At 43.0% G+C, this 15,057-nt stretch overlaps 2 protein-coding genes across 10 annotated transcripts in view; one reads left to right on the top strand and one right to left on the bottom strand.

Annotated features, from left to right (window-relative positions):
* The first annotated feature begins 1,372 nt into the window (after positions 1 to 1,372).
* GARRE1 (granule associated Rac and RHOG effector 1) overlaps positions 1,373 to 15,057 on the top strand; it is a 53,507-nt gene continuing 39,822 nt past the window's right edge. For 4 of the 8 annotated variants that reach the window (XM_040645927.2, XM_015292464.4, XM_015292462.4 and 1 more), the window contains exons 1-2: positions 1,373 to 1,430; positions 11,696 to 11,812. The gene's annotated coding sequence lies outside the window, so the exon portion shown is untranslated. Of the gene's footprint in view, positions 1,530 to 2,280; positions 2,482 to 11,695; positions 11,813 to 15,057 lie in introns of all 8 variants that reach the window. The other 4 variants (XM_040645928.2, XM_040645930.2, XM_046899654.1 and 1 more) reach the window with 3 other exon arrangements.
* Positions 6,541 to 15,057, bottom strand: part of SS18L2 (SS18 like 2) — a 50,045-nt gene continuing 41,528 nt past the window's right edge. Inside the window, exons 6-7 of one of the 2 annotated variants that reach the window (XR_005839063.2) lie at positions 9,693 to 9,797; positions 6,541 to 7,955 (exon numbers count right to left, since the gene is read on the bottom strand). The gene's annotated coding sequence lies outside the window, so the exon portion shown is untranslated. Of the gene's footprint in view, positions 9,798 to 15,057 lie in introns of both variants that reach the window. The other variant, XR_005839060.2, reaches the window with a different exon arrangement.

Below are 15,057 nucleotides of genomic sequence, written 5' to 3'. Positions count from 1 at the left end.
ACTCCTCCCTGCTGAAGGAGCGGATAATATGACAGCCTTCTGTTCCCTTGCTTGCTTTCCAAGTATTTCCCAGGTATCTCTTAATTTAATAACTCAGTTGACTAGGAAGAGACACACTTACTAGACATGCAAAAATCAGAAAAGTTTGGAGGCAGTGCACTGATGAGCAGCCCAGTCTGCCAGCAGCCATCTGCTACAGAGATGGAAACAAAGCTGCAGATTGCTCCCAGGCAGCTCCCCACAGACACTGCTGAGGACTGCTGCTTGCTTGTGGCCAGAAGGCGTCCAACAAATTGACACTTCTGCTTCTTTCTACAGTGTTTCCTGATGAGCACAAACTGGTGGAAATTAGTTATTTTTACTTAATTGGTATCATATTCAAGAGGTGTTTTTTGGGGGAGGCTTATTATTTTATATACTTTTTAGAATCATAGCTGGATGAACTCAGTCCTAGATTTTTTTTTTTTGCTTAAATATATTTCAAGAATGGTTAACAGCTCTTCTATTATTACACAATCTTATCTCCTCATGTCTACCAACTATTTCTGTGTTACTAATTGCTGCATTTTAAATGTAAGATTCTAACAAAAACTTGGAAATAAAAACCAAACCCACTTTCTGCTAAGAAGACAGGATTAATGGGGCTGTTTATTTGGAAATCAGATTCAAAGACGCATCGGATTGCACAGCAAACTTCTCCACATGAAATGTGAATTAGGGCTGAGGAACGATAACCACCTGCTTCACCCTCACAGCAGAGCCATCACATACAGGCCCGCTCCTGAGCAATCAGTAACGCCGGTAGCACTGCGATAATTATGGCCAAGGGACCCATTTCACGTAACTTGTGTGGATTTTACCTAATTCCCAAATAACCATTTAACAAGGGTGCAGAACTCGGTATTTTCTCTAGCTGATGGTTTTCAATAGGAGAGGCATACACTACTCTGCAGGTGCTACTGGCGATCTGTCACAGACCGTTCCTGTGTGGAAGAACGCGCTGCGCCCGGCCACAAGACCTCAGGGTGAGAACCTCGTTGTGGTAAGCACGCACAAATGCCGCCAGATTATCCTGCCCGCGTCCCCTACCACGAATTAACGTCCTGTCCGTGCCTCGCAGCTCCCAGCGGCCAGGCCCAGCCCCCAAGGGAGGCGGTCGGAGGACCCCTGGCGCCTGGGCCGAGCACGACCCGCTTCAGGTCAGCCCCGCCACCCCCTCCTCACCTCACCTCGATCCGCCCCCGCGAGGACCCCCGGCCCTCACCCCTCATTCGACGCCGCCCTCCCCCTCCCGCCGTCCCCTTCCCGCTGTCACTCGCGGCTCCGCCCGCCCCCTCTGCCGGCCCCTCCTCCGGCGCCCGGTGGAGGAGCCGCCGTTTCCGGAGTACACAGAGCGGGGCTGGCCGTGCGGCGGGGGCTGTGGCGGACAGGTGAGCGAGCGCCGCGGCCGTGCCCCGCTTCCCCGGTGCTGCCTTCCCCCCGCGCGGCCCCGCACTCGGGCCCATCCCCAGCGCTGCCCGCGGCCGGGTGTAAGTCCTTCAGCCCGGCCGGCGGGGCCCTGGCGGTGCGAGGCACCGAGCTGGCGTGGACGGGCGCCGAAGGGGGCGGCGGGCGGCGCTCCGGACAGCGCCGCGGCCCGCGGCGGGGGGGCGCCGGGGCGGCGAGGAGCCCCCGGGGGAGCCCGGCTCGGGGGGAGGGCGGCGGCGGCGGCGTCCCGGGGCGCGGCCCGGGGGCTGTCGCCGCGCACCGTCGGCAGCGCGGGGCCGGCCCTGTGGCGGCGGGGACTGCCGGGGCGCTGCACGGCACGGCTCGGGGCGGCGGCGAGGCTGCGGCCAGCTCCCCCCCACTCCCCTCCCTCCGGCCCCTTCCCGCCGCCGTGACCCGAGTGCGGGCAGCCCGGCGGGGACTGCGCCTGCGGGAATTCCTGCGGACCTTCCTGCGAAATAGTGACCGCCGCCCGGGGCTCCGGCCTGCTGCGGCCCGGCACGGAGACCCCGCCGCGGGGCCTGGCCTCGGGGCGACGCTGCGCGGGCCCTGCCGGGCGCTTAGGCGGCCCCTCGCCCCACGGGCCGGGCTCACGGGGAGCCCCGGCGGAGCCGCCCCGGTGGGGCGTAGCGTTGCGCTCACACCCGGCCGGGGAGGTGGGTTTCTGACAGCCCCCTGCCGGGCGGGCGGTACTGTCTGTGCCGTGGGGGCTCACAGCCCTTCACCTGACGCTTGCATCAAGGGCTATTTCTTGCTATTTAGGGTTATATTTAGCATGCTGTGTGCACATTGCAGGCAGAAGAGGAGAGCTCTCGTTTTGGGCTGTGTACCTTACAACTTTGCTCACAGACCTGTGCTTCTCGGTGCTTGAAATGGGGCCTGCACTGGGATGAAGGAGCTGGTGCTGACACGTGTCAAGCGGATGTCACTTCAGGAATCTAGAAGATTTTGAAAGATCTCGTGTTGTTTTACTTAAGATTGTAGACCCGGTGCCAGGTATAAATCAGCCATTACAGAGGAGCAGATGTCCGGGTGCCGTGGTGAAAAGATCTGTGTCCGTTGCGCGGCGGCGAGGAGCTGCTGGGCTGTCAGTCAGCGGCTGTGGGGGCACACAGCTGCCAAAAGTGGAGGTCTCGTTCCCAAAATGGCTCTGCGCTTTGTATCCCCAGTGTGGCTGCTGGCAAGCTCCAGTCTAGAGGGTTGGGGAAGAGGTCAACGTGGGGTTTGAGGGCATTGTTGCTCCTATGCTCAGCCCAGCACTGGCTCACGAAGTGCAGGGTGCCCCTGGCTGCTACTGCTGGCTGTTGGTGGTGGGCAGCTGAAGCCCCCAGGGCACGTGGTTTGTGTCACAGAGCTCCCCGCCACATGAAGGCTGTGGTACGCTGCTCATGGGATCGTGAGCTTCAGCCGATCATGGTGTGCACGCAGGTGCTATTTGTGTACCAATGCAATTTTGCACTTGGCTGGAGACTTTTGCTAAGCAACACTTCGACACAAAGTAAGATGGATGCTTCTTCTGTAAATAATCCGTATTTTCCCCAGTTTGTGTCTTGCACAGTTTTCTTTTGGGCTTCTGGATGGACTTTCTAAGTATTGTATTTGCAGTGGTGACAAAGCTGTGTCTCAGGCCAGCAGACAGGTTTCTGGGCTTCGTGTAACCTTGGGTGTGAGCCGTTCCGTTGTGCACGTCTTGTGCTGCTGCTCCTTAGGTCAGCGTAAGGCATAAATCCTCCTGTTAGCACTTCTCATTCTGATTCAGGAGTTACTCAGAGGTGTTAGGAAACGAGAAATACTGCACACAGGGAATATTTTCCAGATGAAAGCCACTTCTGAGACTCTGGAACTTGGTCAACAGTTGTCCTTCATACTGAATAATATGGAAATATCTGCTAAAAGTCTTTAAAGGAGAAGTCTAGGTTTCTCCCACTTAACCATCCACTTGTATTTGATCACTTTCTGTATTGTTTTTCCTGCTACCTCCATCCTGACAGAATTTTTGTTCTCCACACTTCTTCCCACAATCTATGATTTTTCGTGAACTTCTCTTCCTCAGCACAGCTGTAATTTACAGCCAGTTTTTCATTACGTCAAAACAATTTTATTTCTGTTGTCCTGCAAGGCATAAGTAAGCTTCCTTTTGTGTCTTGAATGGCGTGCAGTTTTAAGTGCTGTTGCTTCCTCTCGTTACCCAGAACGGGATTGTGTGAAGAGGAATTGCGCTGCTGCTTTTGTTTATATAGTAGTGCTGTAATGGGAAAAGACTTGTTCTTGGTACAGTGAATGCTGGTACACCAGAGATCCTGCTAATGATAGTGATTAATAGGTGCTGCTCAAAATAGCTATCACTGTTGGTATGACTAATTGTACTGTATAAAAAGAGCTCCTTTATTCCCAGTGATCTCAAGGTGTTTCTACAGTTTGAGAGAAACATGTGATCTGTGCGGAGAGATAAATGAACAGTGAAATGCAGAACTTACGTTGAAATGTGGCAGTTCTTCAGGAGCTTGCTGCTGTTCTGCAAAACCACTTGGGGCTGAAAAGGAAGACTATCTTCTTGTGGTTACTGTTGGTAGATAGAATATTATTACTGGAATTGGATGTTGGCCAGAACAACACCCTACATGTTGCAAACAATGCCAGGGTATTGTTAGCAGCTATAGAAGGGTTTTATATCATACATGAAAGATGACATTTCCAGCAGCATGGGTAACCTCATCACAAAAGCAGTGTGCTGGGGCTGGCGCATAGGGCAGCTGGTTGTGCTGGGCTCAACAAAATCAACGTTCTCATCGCATCAGTCCTCTTAGAGCTTGGCAATGTGTCTCGTTAGTGTGTCTCAACTTTTGTTGGCCTTTGGGTAGCATCAGTTAACATTAAGTAACGTGCAGCAGGCAACTTTGTGCTCTCCAGGCAGTGTTGTATTCTGGGATGTGTTTAAATGTTGTGCATCCTGTAGCTAGAGGCAACTCTGGAATCATATTTGGAGACTGAAGATCTAAACTACAGAAGGTGCTGCTGGTAGAATGTAGAATGTGAAGTTCTGCCTGGTAGGATGAAAGAATATTTTGAAACCTAAGTAGAAATTGTTAAAGATGTGTTCTAAACTTGCTGAGAAGACCCTGGTGGTAGTGTTTTGTTGTGTCTCTTCAGCTTTTTGTGGGATTCTTGTCTTCTGTTGTTGATGTACTTAAAAGATAACTTTATAGTAGGAGTGATTTAGTGCCTTCTGACCCCAAAGAAACTAAGGTATGTGAGGAGGAATATGAGGCATTCACTTTACTCGTACAGCTTTGTGGGTTACCTGTTGAATTTGTCTGATTTGATCCTAGTCTTCTGGCATTCTGTGATATCATTCGGTCAAATCCTTGAATTTTGCCAAAAAGGTTTTAGATTTTCTGTTAACACCATTGCTATCTTTTGAAGAAGATAGCATTGGTGCTAACGAGATGTGTTCAAAAGAAAAAAATATTTTGAGAACTTTGTTATCTTGGCTGCAATTGCAACTTAGTGTATTGGTTACTTAGAGTCACCTTCCCAGATTTATCCTCTGTGGTTCTGTTACGATCATAAACTTTGCACGGGGCAGACCGACTTCCAGGGGCCTGGGTTAGAGCAGCCTGAGAACACGGGAGGAATGGGTGTGAGGGCAAAACAGCAGGACAGAGATCCCAGAAATGCTGGCTGAGCTTTGAAGAATAGAAGAGGGATGAAAAGGGAAAGATGAAGTACTCTGCGGGGAATCCTGAGCTGTCTGAGTGAAAGCCAGCAAAGATGTATTTGAGGTGGGAGTAACTGAGGCTTCGTGAGGCTTTCAAGAGTCCTTATAGCAAGTCATACACTTTCCAGCTGTGGTGTTGCATACCACTGGCAGTGCATTGGCTTCAGGCTAAACGATAACATACAATTGGCACGAGCACATATTACAACTTTTAATTGAAACAATGAACTGGGATGTTCTGGGCCTTTTCTTCGAAGAAGTATTTTCACAAAGGAAATACGTACTCTCCCTTCTGAGGATAGCTCTAGGAGGTTATATATATATATATATATATATATAGTATTATCTAAAGTACACAGCAGCTTTGAAAAGATTTTGCGAAAAGTAGCTGGTCCCCATTTAAAGAAAATATAAATTTTACCTCGTGCTCTTATTCATAGGATCACATCAGAGGAAATAATAACTGAGGAAACAACTTTACAATACTCCTTAAAACTGATTCGCAATTATCTTTTTAGTAAAATTTTGTCCTTGAGATGGCTGCATATTTTCTATTTAAGGCTGACTTGATTTTCGTTGTTCTCCAGTGTGACTGTATTCCTTCTTTGTGGTCTTTCATCTCTCGCTTTTCTAATAATTTTCAAATGGTTAGGGTTTTTTGGTTTTGTTTTGCAAATATGGCACTTTCTGATGTTCTGTCCTGTTGTCTTTCAGTGGGGTACTTGTCAGAAGCCAGCATTCACTGGTATGCATACTGTAAAACAGCACTGCAAAAGATATTTGGAAAATTCTGACAGGAAAATTCCTCTGCCACCTTATCAGTCAGCCCATCTCAGCCTTGGGTATTGTATCGTGTTCTTTCCAGACTTGTGTGTTGGCTAGGAAGTCATAGTGGAACATGTTAAGTGGTTGTTTAATAACAGCACTGAAGGTGTGATTCTTGTTTAGTTGTGTGCTCAAAGTTGACATTTACATGGAACTCTGATTACACAGAATTCCTCATAGGCTCTGTACAACATATGCTGGTGCAATCTGGGGATGGAACAAACCTCCTTTAATGCTATGTTTTGGGAACTTTTTAGAGCAGTATATGGAACGTGTTGTAGAGGAAAGCATAGGAGAAGAGCAGGAAGAGAGGAATGTTATGGGCCTTTTCTCCTCTTACTTTCTGAAGATGTCCCTAGCTTTTGTTACTGCAGGAGAGTAATCTAGCAATGAAATCTGTCCTTAATTCTTTCAGGAAGAGAGTGTTTTTAGTTTCACAAGTAGATTTCCTCAGTGTGATAAATTGGTGTGTTTGTGAGTTTCTTGGTACTATTAAGTACTTGGTACTATTATTTGCTGGGGTAAAATGTTTTTTCAAGCAGGTCTACATGCTCTGCCTGATACCGTGATATTCAGAGCAGTATTCTAGGCGTATTTCTTGTTCATGAAACTGAACGCCTTGCTCTTCTGTACAGATTACAGAGCTTGGCTGATTGTGCTGTAGAAGAGCAGTTCAAGTTGAAGCATAAGAGCTTCCTCAGAGAAAGATAAAGCACCTGAATGTCTACAACTCACATTCCAGAAAAATCTTGAGAACTTTGAAGTGTTTTTTCCAAAGAGTATAAGTACAAGCCAGTATTTTTGAAAGTTCCTTCAAAATACTTGAATCTGGCAATCTCATCCTGAAGATGTTAGACATTCCTTTTATGTGGCCTAGCCATAGACCAGAAAAGCTGAAAACAAATGAAAGCTGTAGTGACCAGAAAGGACACGCACAGAAACAACTCATGCTGTTGTTGAAAGACTTTCCCTCTCTCTGCATCCTCCAAGCTGAAGATTGCAGGGGAAAGATCAGTATGAGTGAATGTAATTCTATGCCGGACTCCCAAAGAATTGAGGAACATGATCTTTCTGTTAAGTATTTCAAAACCTTTCTCAGAATGCTATTTGCAAGTCATGCACCAGACAGTATTATGCAGAGAGAGGAAGAGGATGGCTAAAAATTTCATTATTCCAGATCTCTTAACTTAGTTTTTTGCTTGCGACTTGCTAAGTGTGAAATGGAGATATCGTCTCCAAATGCTCAGATGAAGGCATGCATGTGAAATAAATGTAAAAATGAATGCAGGTTTTCAACTTCTGTTAAAGGCGCCTCTCTTAATTTAAGGATCCTGAGGAATGGAATGGGTTTTTATTTGTTTGTATGTTTGTACAAAAGAATGGTCACATTGCCTGATGTTGAATGCCTGCAATTATTTGACTGAGCAGGAATTGAAGGCCCTGTAGTATAGAACAGGGTTAACTAAAATTGTGCAAGTATGTTGTATAGAACCCAACTTCATCAGTGTGCAGCCCTGGAAAGAGCTGTATTTAACCTCTTAGCAAAGATACACTTAGATATTTGTGTTCCTTTGGATAAGTGACACAGTTTGCAAATATTTGCAAAACAAGATATTAAGTTCTTCACCTTTTCCAGTGTGAGATGACTGTTTACAAGCAGATGATGTAGCTGAGAGCTTTAATGTGTCACTGAAAAAAATTGATCTAAAGCTAAATATGTACATATCATTCAGAAAGGCTGAAAACTTTCTTCTCAGCCTTCATTAAAGAAATAAGAAAAAAAAAAGTAGTTTATTTGTTAGTGATAAGAATTTTACCTCATGGAGTTGAGTTCTAAGCAGTACAAGTGAAATCTTCAAGACTGCCAGGTTGCCACTGTTGTTGGCAGGAGAGCAGAGGTTTACGTAGGTACTCATGCAGCCTTTACCTATGGAGAGCAAACTGACGTACTGTGCTAGCTCACAGTGGAGTACAAATAAACTGCACTGGGCAGCAACTAGTGTAGATACACAGGTTATACAAATGAAGTTTTGATGGTATTATAACTTGCACTTCTGTATCAGTTACTTTTGAAGAGAAGCTGAAGTTTTTAAATAGAAGAGCAGGGCTACGTTAGCTAAAAATAAGATTTCCAAAAATAATGCTAGTGTAAATGGACTTTTAATTCTAAGGGTTATTTTTTTAAGAGACTTCTGTGCTAATAAAAATTGCATGAGGTGCAGGGAGGATGTGCCAATTATTAGAACAAAGGACTGAAAAAGAGCATGTTTGCCTTTACTGGAAATATGCTTGGTTCTATATTAAACTGCAGAAAGAATCCTCACTGCCAGAGCTTCCAGTTTTTCTGCATATCTTGTGCTGCTTTCAGGAAGAGAATGGAAACATTTTCTCACAAGCAATCCGATTAGGTTAATAAACCTTTTCTTTGTCTGAATGCTGCAATAACTTCCAGGGTAACAGATTGTGAGGTCAGATTCAGCACTTTGACCTCATTTCAGAGCCAAAGGAGAGTGAATAACTTGTCTCCAACTTTATAATGTTACAAAATAACTTAGGTGATAAGTGAACTTCATATGCGTTGTAAGGATTTGAGGTGAATTTAACATGGCTTTGTCCACAGTTTATTATTTGCAAGAGTATCCTGCAGATCCACGTTGTCAGCACTACTTTAAATGTTATTTCTCCTACAAACATTTATTCGTAAAACTGAAATAGCTGTGTGGGTCATGGGACTGATATGATGTAGTTTGGCTGACTTTGGTCAAGTGCACTTCTTGCTTTATCCACGTGGAAAAGTGATGCATCTGACCTGTGCTATTTCGAAATTCATCTGTTGCTTGGTTTTGTGGTTAGAAAAGATCCTGGTCTGGCTAAGTGAAATCTATTGCTCTGCAGATGTTGCTGGACACAAAGTCTTTTGAAAACCACTAATAATACATGTTTTGTTTTTATATAGGAATGTCAAATTTTTGTGGCGATGGATTGGTATGATAGAGTAAATCCGTAGTTGATGCACAAGATTAAGTGAAATGTTTTTGGACAAAGCGCATTTTCTTCCTTTGAAGACAAAACAGGAAAAAGCTTTTACTTTTCCATTTTAGGTTCTGGAACAGTTAGCTTTTATGAAGTTTGATTAGAATTGTCTGATACAGTCTGACAAAATACTAAACTGTAAAGATGCAGTGTATTTTCGGAAATCTCTTGCTGTTTCAGCCAAGTATATTAGGTATAATATACTACCTCTTCTTTGCATGTGCTGTTTGATATATCCTGATCCAGAGTGTGAGTTACTCATCTCTACAGGAAAGTATGTTGTACCATGATGCAGTTCCTCAGTGTGATGAGAATATAAATTGTATGAATGTGGGGCATCTTGCATGCTATATCTATGCTAAATATGTTTCTCTAAAAGAAATCCTAATGTGAGCAGTGTTAAACTGGTATGATTTTCAGCATTGGAAACAGTTAATACTGCTTATCGTGCTCGGTAATATGTAAAACCTGATTGTGCCTTAAAGCATTGTTGACTTAGTGAACTTCCTATCCTCTACATAGCTGTCTCTAAAGGTTGTGTTGTCAAGGTGTGGTAGTTTGTTTGGTTTTTTTCCTTTTGCATCACACCATCAACCTAAGACAAACAATTCATTAGCTTTGTTTACCTTACCCTGTCCAGGCAGATAGTGTTTCCCCAGCAGACAGTGTTTGAGGGACAGTAATCCATCCAAAATAGTCCAAACCCGGTGATGTCAGAAGATTCGTTTAATACATTCTGAAAAAAAGCAGAAAATAGTAATTGCAGCTGTAGAAGTCCTCAGAGGGTAAATACTCTACAGACTGGCTTAAATATACTGTTGTATCTTCAAACACAGGATGTCCTTTTTCCTTTACAGCTAACTGCTGTCTTTCTGCTTTGATTGGGCACTCTTTGTCTTCTAGGTGAGACCCAGAACTTTAAGAAGTAATACAACTGAAATGTTTGTTTTATAATTAATGTAAAGAGGAGTAATTGTTTTCTCATTTTCACTTGATATATATATATTTTTTTTTTCTAAAACCGATATTTACATTCTGCTCTATGGAAGATACTGCCTCAGCTGACTGGTGGTAAGCTGTAGGTTGTGTGGCAGGCCCTTGTGGTTTATTCATGTTTATACTGGGATGCCTGTCCTGCTGCTGCTTCTGTTCACTCTGTTTTCCCTTTTAGAGGTTTTGGTTTCTTGTTAAGTGCCTTCATATGGAGAACACAATAAGAAGCATATCGAAGTAACTAATCATAGTCAGCGCTTAATGTAGTCTTTTGGAATTATCAAATAATTAGGAGGAAAACTTTACACTCACCTATGAATAACAAGCTTAAATATGACATAAATCACTGAATCACAGAATTGTAGGGTTTGGAAGGGACCTCTAGAGATCGAGCCCAACCTCCCTGCAAAGCAGACTCCCTGCAGCAGGCTGCACGGGTAGGCGTCCAGGTGGGTCTTGAATATCTTCAGAGAAGGAAAATCCACAACATCCCCGTGCAGCCTGTTCCAGTGCTTAGTCACCCTTACTGTGAAGAAGTTGGTGTGGAACTTCTTATGCTTCAGTTTATGGCCCTTTCCCCTTGTCCTGTCCCCACAGACCACTGATTGCAGTTAGTCTCATTTGTGACTTTAGTATGGATTAGTCGTAATAAAGTAGTTGGTAAATGAAGGACGTGGCATGGTCTGCGCCAGGTAATGTTACAAAACACTTTGCAGGAAGTTTTTTATTTATTTCTGAAATAGAATTTTTGAGAAAATCATGAAATATGAACGTAATGGATGTTGTTAGGTCCGAGAAGAAAATATTTGTTGTGACCAAAAACCAAACATAAGTACCTTGGTGAGTTTTAAGAACGCATCTCTGATTCTGTGGTTTTTATGGTTGCTGGGGTGAATCTAAAAGTAGGAAAAAGAAATTGAAAATAGGACTGACCCTATGGACTTGTGATCAGAAAGTAAGGTATGTTTTTAATGTTCAATGCTTGCGGTTAACTACAGACTTGATACCATAGTAGATAAGAGGAAACAGCTTTTTGGGAATAGATGGAAAATTTAGACCTAGCACATCTCTTTGTTCGTTATACTATTCTTTGGGAGATGCCTATGGTCATATGCTGCAAGCTTATGCAAAATATAGAACTGTTATTGCCTAACAGAGTAACTCTAGATGTAGAGCAAGATCCTTACAGGGAGCCTTGGAAGGAAGGAGTAGCAGCAATAACACAGTGTTGTGTTGCTTTGGTTTTCTTCCATACGCTTTGGAGTCCTTCCCACTGAAGTGCATTAGCTGTTGTGTTTGATTGTGCAGTAACAATTTGTACTCCCTACTACCATCAGCAACTGTGGATCAGGGTACAAACATTCAGTTTTCTGTCAGTTTGTGAAAAGGGGATAAATGTGAAAAGAATTATATTACTTGTACATGAAGAACATAGTTAAAAGAAAAATGGGGAAAACATGAGCCTTGCTTACTTCTTAGGTCTAGCAGCTAATTGTTCTACCGGGGGCTATTACTGTGTTGTTTATCTTAAAGCAAATGTAAGGTGAACGTTTTGCTCAAGTAATAATTCCACTTATCTTCTCCTGGGATATCTGTGGAGAGAGTCATTATTTTTGTTTTTATCTCTTAACTCTATTGCAGGTTAGACAGGAAGGAGAGGTCCTTTAGCAATGGAGGAACTTGGGCAGAAGTGACTACGCTAGCAGACTGCCCTTTTTGTTCTGCCGAAAGCACATCTCCCTCTGCAAGCAAAAGAAGGTAAAGTATTTAAACGTGTTGAAAGGAAAATGTATTTTTGGGTAGGGGAAAAAGGCCAGGCTATGTACAAGGACAGATTTAGGAACTATAAGCAGGCGGAATTCCATGATGTGGTTGGAAATACCTTCCTGTTTCTCACAGAATGAGCAATGTTAAAGAACTCATCAGATTTTAGATAACAAATTAAAGAAAAAGAGAACACTGGGAGAGAAATACTTCTCCTAAACTTAAGAGTCATGCATTGTTTGTTAAGGTGGGAGTAGAAACAGTTTTGAAAAAGTGAAGACCTTTTTAATACTGTCCCCACTGAGTACTTCAGAAATGTTTCTGTAATTCTCATGCTAAAGACAGAGATAGTGGGGAAACATTTTTAATATGACGTTTGCATCTGACAAGCAGTGTTGTATTAGTTCTTTACTTATGTATTTTATGGAGACCACAGTAATAAAATGCTTAATGAATGCACTATTCTGACACAGTTATTTGGATTGTCCAACAGTAGTGGTGTGATACTCTTTTTCCGTTTGAATAACAGCATCCTTTTTGAAAACATACTGGTAAATAGTTTCCTAGTGCTATAATAAATTTTTGTGGCTATCATTCATTGACATGAGAATCACAATGATGGTTTTTGAGAAGTTTCTAGCTGTCATTTTGGGATGGTGGGAAAAAAAGCTTTCAAACATTGAACCTTAAGACTTGATGAAATTACCATCCAAAATATGTTTTTGCAACACCTTTTTTTTTTTTTTTTTTTTTTTCCTGAGGAAAAGGCAGTCTTGACTTGAAGTTTTCATTTATGTCGACAATGTCTTTTTAGTTCAGTTTGTTATTCCCCAGTATCCACCTAAGAAAGAATTTCAAATTGGGCTGCTTCTGATTGCGCTGCTCCTGTTCTCAGGCTGACTTCTGCTTTGTGGTATAAACAGATGTGATAGGTACATGGATGAGATAAGACTTCAATATTTTTATATTTATTGTTTTCCGATCCATTTCAAAATTTAGCTCTACTGCCTTAAGAAGTTCTTGCACATGTTTTTCTCTAGTCTAATTTGTGTTCACTTATCTGCTTTTATTCTTAATTGCTAGAGGCTATACTCCCACTTGTGGTATTCAGTTTCTGTGGAGCTACCAATAAATTCAAAGGATGCCCTGCTGAGAATAGGATAGAGGCTGAAGGAGTGGGAGAGAGAAAGTAGAACAAACTAATGATACTTATTAGAACTGCCTGTGCAGACTAATGGAAAGTAAACTGTATTTATTGTATAACGTTTTGATAGCATATATAAATTGAACAAAGCCTGTCGTACACTCGATATCTTAGTCCAAAAATTATTCCTCTTTTCTTAATTTTACTTGTGTAGTCAAGTTGTCTCCTCAGCTGATTATGTCTAGACTGTAATTCAGAGAATAACTTTTGAGCCATGAAGGGCAGTTTCTTTGCTCTTATCATTCTAGGTTGACTAATTTTCTGATTAATGAAAGGAGAGCAGTGCCTGTGTAGCTGGCCTTGTTTTGAAAGACTTGTTGCTAGCTTGATACAAACATTTTGGTATGTGATAGGTTGGAATTTACTCTCTTTTCTTTTCTCCTCCACTTTCACTGTGTATTCACTAATTCAAAGTGACCAGATCTGTCCTTCACTACAGAATAAGCATGGCCAGCTGAACAGTGATAGACATTGCTGCAGCCTTCTGAGGCAGTGTGTTTTCTAGGACTGAAATAGGCTATTTCAGGGTAGGTGGAAGAGCATTAGTGTGGTGTTGATGAAAATGCAGACATGTTCTTTTAACTGTGCAGCTCTGCAGAGGGCATGGCTGTGTCAGACTGCAGTCTCCTGGCCAGGGATGCATCCTGAAAACTGTGTTTTTCAGCACTTTGGAGATGGAAAAATATTTTTTCATTCTTCAGGGAATTGTTCTGTATGAAAGTGCTTCTCTGGGAGAATTTGTGCATGGTGGAACGTTTCACCCTAGCAACTGTTCAGATGGGAAAAAAAATTGATAAAGATATGAAAGGGGATTACAGATTGTGCCAGCGAATTAGAAGTATAAATTTTGGACAAGATGAACATCCGATACAGTAGGCCATTTTTATTGTGATATATTTTGTGTAGGAAATGTAAGCTGCAGATTTTGTTATTGTTAGAAAGAATTCCCAAGTTTAAGCAAAATTGTTCTAATATACAAATGGTGGTAGGTGAGGAGACTTCCTTTGTAATAGAAACCCTGTAGTTTTTAAGACATTAGCTTAATGTCTGCAAATACTCTCTAAGTATCTATAATTGCTGAAAGTTTATGCTTCACTTTGCAGACTGCCCTGAAGTGTAGTGCTGTTGTATTTTAAGGTCTTTATCTAAACCTCCCAACAAATAAAGCTGTTTCATTGCAGTGGAATATTGGCAGCAGCAATGAAAACTTCTTTTTCGGAGGCTTGTAAATCTGTAATACAGAAATACTGTGTGTTTGTAATGCTCTTAAAAGTAATGTAAAATTGTCCTCAACAAGAAGCATATGGTTATAAATTCTGGTGTAGTCTGTGCACTATCGTAACTATAGGAAGCAGTGTCTGCAACACAGAATATTTAGTTTAAAAAATTGGGATAAGGGTCGTGATTTGTATGCTAGAAATAGAAAATAAGATTAGAGGTTATGTTTCAGGCATGGAGCCGTCTCTGGGGGGGAACAGAACAAGGTTACTTCAAGGTTTGGAGCCTGCTGGGGGGGGGGTGGAGAGAAGGGAGGAAATCCAGCAGAGGCTAAAAATGGTGCCTGGGGGGGATGTAATATATTAAGTAAAATTTACCAAGCGTCTCATGGGCAACTAGTGTTACGGCTGGTAGCCTTTTACGTACCATCGCTTGTCCCTGCCCTATTAGTCATGGACAGCGCTTGGGACTGCTGAGGTGGCTCTGCCTGGGCTGTTGGCACACCCTCTACACAAACAGACCCAGTAGCAAAAAGGTCGCTTTTTCTAAATGTGGCACTCGGAAATGTGTTTGAAAGGGGTCTGGCCGGATCACTGGTAGATGCATCAGCTCGTAATGAAACGTTGCTTAAGTGTATTTGGCATCTTTGCCACATGTTACGGCTGGCAGAGCGGTACTGTGTCGCAATTTCTGCAGCAGAAGGCCCGTTGCCAGCACAAGGTGTTGGGAAGGAGTGTCATTTGGCTTAAACCACCCAACCGTAAGCCTCGCGTTTTGCATTTGGTAGTTATTTTTTAAAGTGTAGAAACTAGGTATA

The sequence above is a fragment of the Gallus gallus genome, chromosome 11 (assembly GCF_016699485.2).
Source record: "Gallus gallus isolate bGalGal1 chromosome 11, bGalGal1.mat.broiler.GRCg7b, whole genome shotgun sequence".
NCBI classification, from domain to species: Eukaryota; Metazoa; Chordata; class Aves; order Galliformes; family Phasianidae; genus Gallus; species Gallus gallus.
The sequence above is the reverse complement of the archived record's forward strand: the minus strand, read 5'-3'. Positions and strand labels throughout refer to the sequence as shown.